The following is a 9,597-nucleotide window of genomic DNA, read 5'->3' as shown; positions in this document are numbered from 1 at the left end:
AGGACACCGACTTCGTGGCTACGATCCTCCCTCGGGAGGGTAGGGGGCTTCCAGATGGTCTGCAAAGCCCTTCCCAGTACCTGAGACTCCCCTTCATACACCAGTAAGACCCATACCTCAACTCGGGGGATGTGAAAACACTCCTAGCTGCTCCCCCCGCCCCCCGCCTTCCAGACTTCCCCCGGCCTCAGAGTGCGGGTGTCGGCGGGGCAGGGGGCACACGCGGGTCAGAGCCCCATTCGTTCTTAAAAAGCCAGCAAGGAAGAGCAAACCACCCAAGGGGGTAGAAGAAAGGACATGATAAATAGATGGAAAGCAGGAGAGAAACAGGAAAAACCTAGAGACTCAATCCAGAAGGTGCACAGGAGGCCCCACAGAGCCCGCTCATGCAAAGTCAGAGCAAGATTGAGACAGGAATTCCGAAGGCTGCAGGCTGCGTGTGGGGCAGTGAGCTGGGACATCCTGGGCTATGGTCTGGGGACCCACACTTCCAAGGGCTTCCCTCCAGGGGCCCTGCAGGTGCAAATGTGGGAGGACCCCTGCGTCCCTGCAGTAAGGAGGTGACAGCAATCCCGTGAAGCATCCGAGCCTTCTGAGCCCTCCCTTCTGCTGCAGTCGGTCTGGTGGAGAGCCGGCTGCCCTACCGAGTCCACACGGTCCGGGCGTTGCTGGCCGCCCCCTCAGTGTGCAGCTCCGCGTGGCCCTGGCCAGTGGGCTTCCCGCAAGCTGGCAGCTGAGGCCAGGGGCTCCGTCACACTCCAGCCCATCCCTCAGCCACCCCTTGGGGCTGCCGTGTTCTCCACTGGGGGCACTGAAGTTCTGATGATCCCTCTTTCCAGGCCAGTGGCTGCCGTTCCCTGTACTGGATAGCTCGCGAGTTGCAAGATGGTGGTGTTCTAATGCTTCCGTTCCTTTTACACTGGGGAGTTGAACACTTCAGTAAAGAAAGCCTCGCCACGAACCGCAGCTACGCCCCAGCCCAGTTCACATGGGAAAGACAGGAAAAACGCGGACCCTTCCTCGTGGCAAGATGGTGGTGTTCTAATGCTTCCGTTCCTTTTACACTGGGGAGTTGAACACTTCAGTAAAGAAAGCCTCCCCCACGAACCGCAGCTACGCCCCAGCCCAGTTCACATGGGAAAGGCAGGAAAAACGTGGACCCTTCCTTGTCGCTCGCCTGTCTTCCAGATAAGGACCTGATTCCTGTTATCCTCCAAAGGCGACCAATTGGCTTTTTAAAAAGTGTTATTGTGAATTCATGGGTTTAAACCTACTTAGGTGCTTTGGTCCCTTGCGATGGTCTTTACCGAAGCTCGGGTCGTCCCATCTCTGGCCCGTGGGGGCCTCCTCAAGCTGGACTCGCTAACTTTACTTTTGTGAGTGGCCAGCAGGAGAGCGTCCGCAGCCCGAGCGTCCGCAGCCCCCCTCCGGCGGAGGAAGCAGCCAGAAGCTACTGTCGGGGCGGAGACTGCCATAGATGGACTAAGTTTCTACATTTTTCTCAGGACAGGATGGGAGTCCTGGTCACAGCAGGTCCCGTCGAATGGAGCTCCGTGTGCCCTCAGCCTGCCCCTTAAAGCCCGGGGTCTGCGGCTCCTGAAGACGGGCAGCTGAGCAGCAGCTCTGTCTTCAGCGAGGACGGGTGGACCTGAACAATTCTCAGGAAGGGCCTCGGGCAGCTCTGGGTCCCTCGGGAGAAGGTTCCAGAAGCAGGTCTCTCCTGCAATCACCAATACTCTGTTCCCGGTTCCTTCGCTTCCTCAGCCCTGGTGGCTGAGGCGGGGTCTTCAAGGGCGCTGGAAGTGACGGTCTCTGCAGCGGGACTCGAACACCAGCGTGCGCGCCGTCGGAGGGTCCAGCAGACAGATGGCAGACCTTTCTCGCGTCTCAAGTCCAGTGCTGCAGCCAAAGCTGTCAGGCAAGAGCCACAGAGCAGAAGCCAGCTCTCCCGCCCACCTTCTCTGTGCAGCTTCACCTCTCAGAGCCCTGCGCTTCTGCGAGGTGCGGGGTGGGGTCACGTTGGTAGCAGCCAGCATCAGGGCGGCTTCTCAGCTGTCACGGTGGCGCCCACAGCGGCCCCTTCAGCCCCAAGGGCCTTGGATAGTGCCGCAGTTTCAGTCCTCCGAGCAGGAGGGGCTCCTCAGCCGAGAAGCTTGCACAGAAGTCCCCTCCCCTTTAGTCCTTGGTGACCGCGGCTGCCGGTAACGACAGTGGCCTGGGCTCCAAGGCCCCACCGGGCGCCACCGCCTCACCCCCGGCCCCAAGACCTGCTTCCGAGCCCGCGTCCGTGCCGAGCCCCTCTCCCGGGTGCCCTCCCGTGGCGCAGGACATTGGGGACAGAAGTGGGACAGCCCACTTGGGCTGTCTGCAGGTGAGCAGAGTGCAGGGATGGGGCGGAAGTCACCGCTGCCCGCGTTGCTGACCGAACAGCTCGTCACTCAGCTGCTGGTCGCGCACGGCCCGGGTGGGGCTTCTCCCCCTCTGGCTCCCGGAGGTTTCACATCTGCCTCCCCTGCCATCAGGTAGTACGGTGGCAGACCCCCCTCCGTGGAGCCCCCAGAACACAGTTCCAGAATGTCCAGCTCTGCACTTGGCCTTTGTAACCGGGCCTGACAGACACCGCGCCGAAGGTACCGGCTGCGTCCTGTCACCCTCGAGCCATCTCCGCAGGGGCCCGGCGCCAGCAGCTTCCTCTCCATCTGGGCGTTGGGGGGGTCGGCCGGGTGGATGAGCACACCGGAACCCCGGGTCTGAAGAATGAGCACGCTCCCGCGTCATACTCCGGCCAGCAGAACCCTGCCCCACCTGGAAGGGACCGCGAGGCCTGGACGCCCGAGGCAACCTCGCAAGAGGAATCCCGCCCCACGGGCGCCTGGCTCCACACCCACCAGCTCCTTCCTCACCCTCAGCTTCGTGCCATCTCTGTGCGTGGCCCCCCGAGAGCTCCCCAGGGCGGGGGGCAATCTTCCTCCCGCTGGCCGGGCACGCCCAACAGAAATGTGACGCGCCTCACATGGTGGGGAAGGTGGGGCCGGGCAGTGTGCAAAGGCGGCCCACCCTAACACGAAGCTTGGTCTACACCCGCACACTGACACCTCACAGTGTCCGCGCCTGATGCAGCCCCGCAGACCCCCACCCGCAGGCAGACCTCTTGAGCCCGTGTCTACACATGAATGACGCTTCTTCAAGTCAGGCACTGGGGGGGGGGGGCACGCCCACATACTCCCAAAATGTGCCCTGGGGGGAATATTTCTGAAGGTGGTGTTAGTTTGAAGTTAGGGCCTTTGGGAATCAGGAGGGGCCTGGGCGCTCACTTCTCACTCTTTTTGTTTTTTTTAAGACTTTATTTATTTGAGAGTGAGAGCACTAGACGGGGGAGGGTCGGGGGGGGGGGGGAAGTAGGCTCCCCACCGAGCAGGGGGCCCAAGGCAGGACTCAATCCCAGCACCTGAGCTGAAGGCAGAGGCTTAACCGAATGAGCCACCCGGGTGCCCCTCGCTTCTCTCTCCTGAACGGTCACCTTTCCACAAGCTTCAGGTCCCAGACGGGCCTCTGGCACACAGAGGGCACAGCTCCCCACGCAGCCACTCCTGCCCCCCAGCAGCCCCTGCGGGTTGCTACGGTGGACCCAGAGCCCTTTACCAAGCCTGCAGGATCCTTCTTACCATCCCACCTCTCAGAAAGGGACTGCGTGAGTCAGGATGTAAGTAGACTTCTTTACAGACATAACATTTTAAAAACTTATAAAAATATAAAAAAATATAAATTTTAAATGTAACATTTTCCGTGTTGCCGTTCCAAACGTCGGAGATCGTGTGGCTGACTACCTCTCCTTTCTGCCAAAGGAGAACTGAAATAGAATATTTTCTGTGTACTGGGGAAATTTTTCGAGCCCTGAGCGACGACTGTCTCAGGTTCACTCGGACCAGCGCGGTGGCCAGGAGCACGAGCAGCCCCACCCCGGGAGGAGTTCTGCCAGAATGTGATTCTTGCATCACGTTCGCTGCCACGTGAATCCGGACTGTTAGAATCCCATTTCAGGTCTTTATATCTAAGCTAGATCTACGTAAATCTTATAACTTCTTGACCCATTTTCAGCAGCTCTTCCACTGAGTGTGGTTTGGATAAAATGTCTGAGGAAGACCGAGCGAGTGGACCAGTCCTGGGCCTGGGCCACGGACACAGCTGCTGGCCACCCCACAAGATCCAGTAGCTGCTTTCCAAGGAATCAGGTCCTGGACGGGCGTGGCAGACGCAGGGCAGCTGCCTGGACACCCGGGGGCCGAGCCCCAGGCCGAAGGACACTCCTGGGCCACGGTCACCCCCTGCGTGGGGGAAGCCCACCTGCAGTGGCCCCTGGGCAGGGGTGCAGAAGCCAGGCCACTCGCCTCCCCGGGGCTGATCCCCGTTGCATCCACAGCACAGCCCCCCAGCCAGCCTGGCCCCTCAGGGGGCCCGCACTGAGCCCCCACACACACTTCTCCTTGTGCGGAGGGGCAGCTCCTGTCCTGGAGCTCCTCGGGGGCGTCTGACTGATGCTGGCCTTTGTCCCTTTTGCCTTTTCTCAGCATGTTTTTCCCAGCTTGGAAGGGCCCCCCATCCCGGCCCTGTGCCCCCAGCCCCGCCGCCTCCCACCACAGCCCCCAGCTGCCAGCAGGCCTCCCGGGCAGAGGACAGGAGCAAACCTGCCAACACCGCCCACTAAGGGGCTCCATCCACGCCGTCTGCCGCCAAAAATCAGAGCGGGAAAATCATTTTTCCCTCAAATCTTGAACTGGAAACTATCCTGCATCTGAGGTGACACGTCCTCGTTTCCCACTTGGGACGCACGGGGCCCTCCGGAACGATGGCATCTCGTCTCGGGAGGCTTCCACTGCACTCTCGTGTTGGCCGCCACCTGATCCACGGGCAAGCTCGGCACCACGTCGGCCCCTGAAATGGTAGGTGATAAACTGGGTAAAATTCACGCCAGGATGAGTCTAGAAACCTGACGCTCAGGACATAAAACTGAACGGGGCCATTAGAAGCCACTCCTGAGGTGACGGATTTTGACGGTTTGGAAGAAAGAGAATCTCCGAAGATGGGCAGGAGAAGGCCGAGCCCCCTCCCCTGGCTCAGGGAGGGGCACGGGTGCCACGTCACCTGCACACGGCACTCATCCGTGCGCGCTGCAGGCCTCGCCCAAGTTCTGTAGGTATGGAAGCAAAATCGCCCCTGACTTCAGAACGAGAAGAGCACGAGAGCAGTCAGCAGGAGCAACGCAACGGCTGGGCGCTGCCCCCACCGCAGGCCTGACAGTGGGAGGCTGTCCAGCCACCTGCCAGCACCCCCACCTGCTCCCCGGGGACACAAGGGCAGACCTCACTCTTCCCAGCGAGGCTCCCACCCACACTTACATCACTGCCCCTGCTGGCGGTCCTTGAGGGTCCTTTGCATTGATGAGCCGAAAACAGTCTTGGTCGAGACGCCCCTGTATGAACGGTGCGAGCGTGACCTCAGGCCAGCTTCTCAAAGCGGGGCCAGTGCATTTCACATTTCGCAGAGGCAGGGATGCAGCAGCATGACGGGGGCCTGCCTCCCCCAGGGCCTCCGGGGACGGTCAAAGTTCCTTCAGTTGGGGGTGCCCTCTTTCATTTGAGTTTATGAGACCATCATTCAGTGTGTGAAGGGAAACAGATCCGAGTACAGGCCTCCGCATCTCTACTAGCGTGGACTCCGGTCCCTGGGGCCCCGGCCAGCTCCCTGGAAGTGCATGGAGAGCAACAAGAAGTTCCCTCGGGATCCTCTGTGCCCGGGACAGAAGGACAAACGGAAGACGAGAGGGGAGCAGTGGCCAGCAGGAGCCCCAAGGCCTGACCAGATACCCCGCCACTGCGGGCCCTGTTCCCACCGTGGCCCTCCCAGAGGAAAGCACAGCCACAGACTGTCCTTCCGGAAGCGCTGGGCCTGGGCTGAGCAGAGGTCCCTTGGGGGGAGGAAGGAGGACCCCACTATTGTGAGAACAGTGGGGAGGCAGCCTGCGGGCTGACCCTGGAGGACCCAAACCTGCAGCCAGGAGCCCTTTAGAGGGGAATCCCGAGCTCCCAACTCCAAAGCCGACACCTCTGAGGACAGGAGAGGTTTTTTGTTTGTTTGTTTGTTTGTTTTTAAAGATTTGTTTATTTTAGCGAGCTCTTGAGCAAAGGGAGGAGGGGCAGAGAGAGAGGAAGAGAGACTGCCAAGCAGGCTCGAGGCTGCACATACAGCCCGACATGGGGCTCAATCCCACCCTGACATCATGACCTCAGCTGAAACCAGGAGTCGGTCATTTAACTGACTGAGCCACCCAATGGGAGTTTTGATAAAAAACAGATGCCTCTTCTCGTTCATCCCATGAAGACCCTACAATGCGCAAGAGATAAAGCTTCCAAAACTTAAAAATACGTGTGGGTGCGTGCCTGCGTGTGCATGTGCGGGTGTGGGTGTGTGTGGGTGTGGGTGTGTGTGGGTGTGTGCATGCATGTATGTGTGAATGTGTGTGCGTGCACGTGTGTGCACGTGTGTGTGTGCATGCGTGTGCATGCATGAATGTGCATGCGTGCATGTGTGTGAGAATGTGTGTATGCATGTGGGTGCATGTATGGGTGTGTGCATGTGTTCGTGCATGTGTAGGGATGCATGCATGTGTAGGCGTGTGCATGCATGTGTGTGCATATGTGTATGTGTGTGGGTGCATGTATGGGTGTGTGCACGCATGCATATGTGTTGTGGCTGTGTGTGTACATATGTGTGTGTGCATGTGTGCATGCATGTGGGTGGGGGTCCGTGCATGCACGTGTGTGTGTATGTGTGTGGGAGTGCATGCGTGTGGGGATGTGTGCATGCATGTGCGTGGGTGGGTGTGTGCGTACATGAGGGTGGGAGGGTGTGTGCACGCGTGTGTGCATGTGGGGGGGTGCATGCGTGTGTGGGTGCGTGTGTGCATGTGTGTGGGTGTGTGTGTGCCTGTGTACGTGGGGGGGTGCGTGTGTGTATGTGGGGGGTTGCGTGCATGCGTGGGGAGGGTCCGTATGTATCTGAAGGTCAGGACTTCAGACAGAAGTGGAGAAAGTGCTCTCCCCTTGAAGACACTGTCTCTTCCCCACCGCACATTTGTCTTCTGAATTCCCCAGATGAACTCCCGTCCCCCTCGTGTCTTACACAGTTCCCTTACTTTGAAATTGAACCATCAAACTGGTGAACACTTATAAAATCCTGGCGTGGTGAAAGCTACCCTAGGCCTCGTCCTAAAGCCAGAACCCGTAACAGGAAACCTGATAGATTACGCTGCACACACATCAAAAATTTGCGCGTCACAACGAAACGTGGATTCCAAAGTTAAAAAGACAACTGAAATCAATGTGAGGCACCCGAGTGTGCACACGGGAGACACGGGCTGACGGCCTTGACGCGCAGAGCTCTAGAGTAAGAAAAAGACACAGAGCCCAAGAGGGAGTTTACAAAACGCGCCCCAGATCATGCACAGGCAGTCTTCCAAACGGCCCACAGCCAGCGGTCCCCAGCGTCCCCAGCAGTCACCGCACAAAAATCAAAGCAACGAAAGGCCTGCTCTCCAAGACCAAACAGAATGCGCAGTGCCGCCAGCAGAAGACAAGGGGCCACGGGGACACGGTGGGGGACACGCGTCAGTCAGCGCCTCTGGAGGGCACCTTGGTAAATGCGCGGTAGTCTTTAGCCCCGCAGCGTCTGTTCTAGGAATTTACCCCGAGGACATACTCAGGCCACTTCCAGGGACACACAGCAGCCCCCCACCTCAGTTCCCACGCTGGCCACGGTCCGGAAGCAGGTGGCCCACCTTCGGACGAATGCTCAGGCCCACACCTGCCTCCCCCTGTGACGCACACGTGCGCCCCTCACCTCCTCCCACCACGTGGGCATCTCATGCTCTCTCCGTGTCCAAGAAGGGTGAGCACAGGGCAACGTGACATTTGGAGAGCGAGACCATGGCCACGTACCTTTATCACAGCGTACGGTTATGTTCTAGTTTATTATTATGTTGTTGCTCCCTTCCGGTGCCTAGTTTGTAAGCTGAGCGTAATCCCAGGTACGTACGTATGGGGGGAGAACGCCGTCTGTAGAGGGATGGGCACTATCGGTGGTTTCAGGCGGCCAGTGGGAGTCCTGGAGCGCATCCCCTGTGGATGAGGGGTGGGGGCGGGGCTCCCATATCATCAGACACGTTCATCACAGCACTGTTTAAAAACTGTGAAGAAACATGCCGAATGGTTACAGTCCGTATATCTGCCTGTGAGGTTATTAATTACATACATTTTCTCAAACTCTCTGTAATGAATATCACTCTTACAATGAAAAAATACGGTTTACTAAAGGAACTCATAAAGCATTACAACAAGGCTTAAATGGGTTTCTTGACTCTTGACCCCAAATTCCCCAGACTGGCAAGATTAGAAATGCCTCCCCCTTCTTAATTCCCTGTGAGAAAAAGCCTCTGGCTTTCATCCTGTCTTACTAGACAGGAAATGAAGCCCAGCTCCCCCAGAGGCATCTGCGTGGAGGTCAAGGAGGCCAGCGGGGACGTACAGATGGACGGTCACTGTGTCTTCTTTCCATCTGCCTCTGTCACCAGCGGGGCTCCGACTGAACCGGCCCCGTGACCCCGAGCGGCACCCACAACACACAGGCTGTGAGCAGGGCCGTCTGACACAGGAGGTTGTCCATCGTGTGCCCCCCTCCCCGGCCTGAGAAGAGAGCGGAAACAGAACCTGACTTACCTTTGGGGGGGCTCAGAAGACCGGCTCCCCTCCCCTTCTCTCACAGGCCACCTGGGATGTCTCTCTCTAGCATGGGTCTGCTCCTGTTAGAACCAGGCTGTGGGTTTGCAAACAAAGCCAGCCACGCAACCCTCCCCCCAGCACAGGACCCCAGCCCCGCAGGCCAGGCCCAGGGCCCGCACTCCCGGGCGCTCAGAGACTGGTTCCTGAGTGACTGAGCCTCGCTTGCCTTGTTGAGTCCTACCTGCCCCGCTCTCCTGGGAGGGCTACTGGCCGATCCTCAGCCTCCCGGGTTGCCATCTCTCAGTCTGGGCGCGGGAGCAACCGCAGACTGAGAAGCAACCGCCAGCCACAGCTGAAGACTCAGCGGCTGGCGGCCTGGGCAGCTTTCCTGGAGAGAAAGCCGGCCCTGGAGCAGGCAGCCCGGGAGACGTGGGCTTGAGGGGCCTCGGTGTGGCGGCTCTTAGGGCCGGAGGGCAGGCTCAACTTGGAGCTCAGTGCACACTCCGGCTTGGGGGCAGGAGGACCGCGCTGCGGGCTCGGTGCCAGGCACACAGTGGACACTCATGGAGGAACTTCTAGTAACACTGCAGCCGGTCATCACAGCACCGACGTCGGGACGGGCCGCCCCTCCAGGCCCCCACCTCCAGCACTCACTGGGCGCGCGCCCCCCGCGCCTCGCCGGCACCCCGGGGGGACAGGGCGGCCCCCAGCTCCGGCCCCGCCTCCGGCAGGGCGGGCGGGGGGTCACACGTCAGCCACCCCGAACTCCCCGGCGCGGGGGCGCCCCGGGCCCGTGAGCCTGGGCGCGCGGGACGGGACGCGG

At 59.6% G+C, this 9,597-nt stretch overlaps 1 long non-coding RNA gene across 4 annotated transcripts; it reads right to left on the bottom strand.

Annotated features, from left to right (window-relative positions):
* Window positions 1-3,417: 3,417 nt before the first annotated feature.
* LOC105235005 lies at window positions 3,418-9,562 on the bottom strand. Of its 4 annotated transcripts, none has more exons than XR_002141593.2 (5): window positions 9,016-9,562; window positions 8,772-8,854; window positions 7,995-8,242; window positions 5,397-5,742; window positions 3,418-4,932 (listed from the first exon to the last, which is right to left on the bottom strand). It is a non-coding gene; the product is annotated as an uncharacterized LOC105235005 (long non-coding RNA). The 4 variants fall into 4 exon arrangements; XR_004626625.1 differs by having other exon boundaries at window positions 5,397-5,470; XR_004626624.1 differs by having other exon boundaries at window positions 8,092-8,242.
* Window positions 9,563-9,597: the final 35 nt, after the last annotated feature.

The sequence above is a fragment of the Ailuropoda melanoleuca genome, chromosome 7 (genome assembly GCF_002007445.2).
Source record: "Ailuropoda melanoleuca isolate Jingjing chromosome 7, ASM200744v2, whole genome shotgun sequence".
NCBI classification, from domain to species: domain Eukaryota; kingdom Metazoa; phylum Chordata; class Mammalia; order Carnivora; family Ursidae; genus Ailuropoda; species Ailuropoda melanoleuca.
Note: the sequence above shows the minus strand (reverse complement) of the source record. Positions and strands in the feature narration are given on the sequence as shown.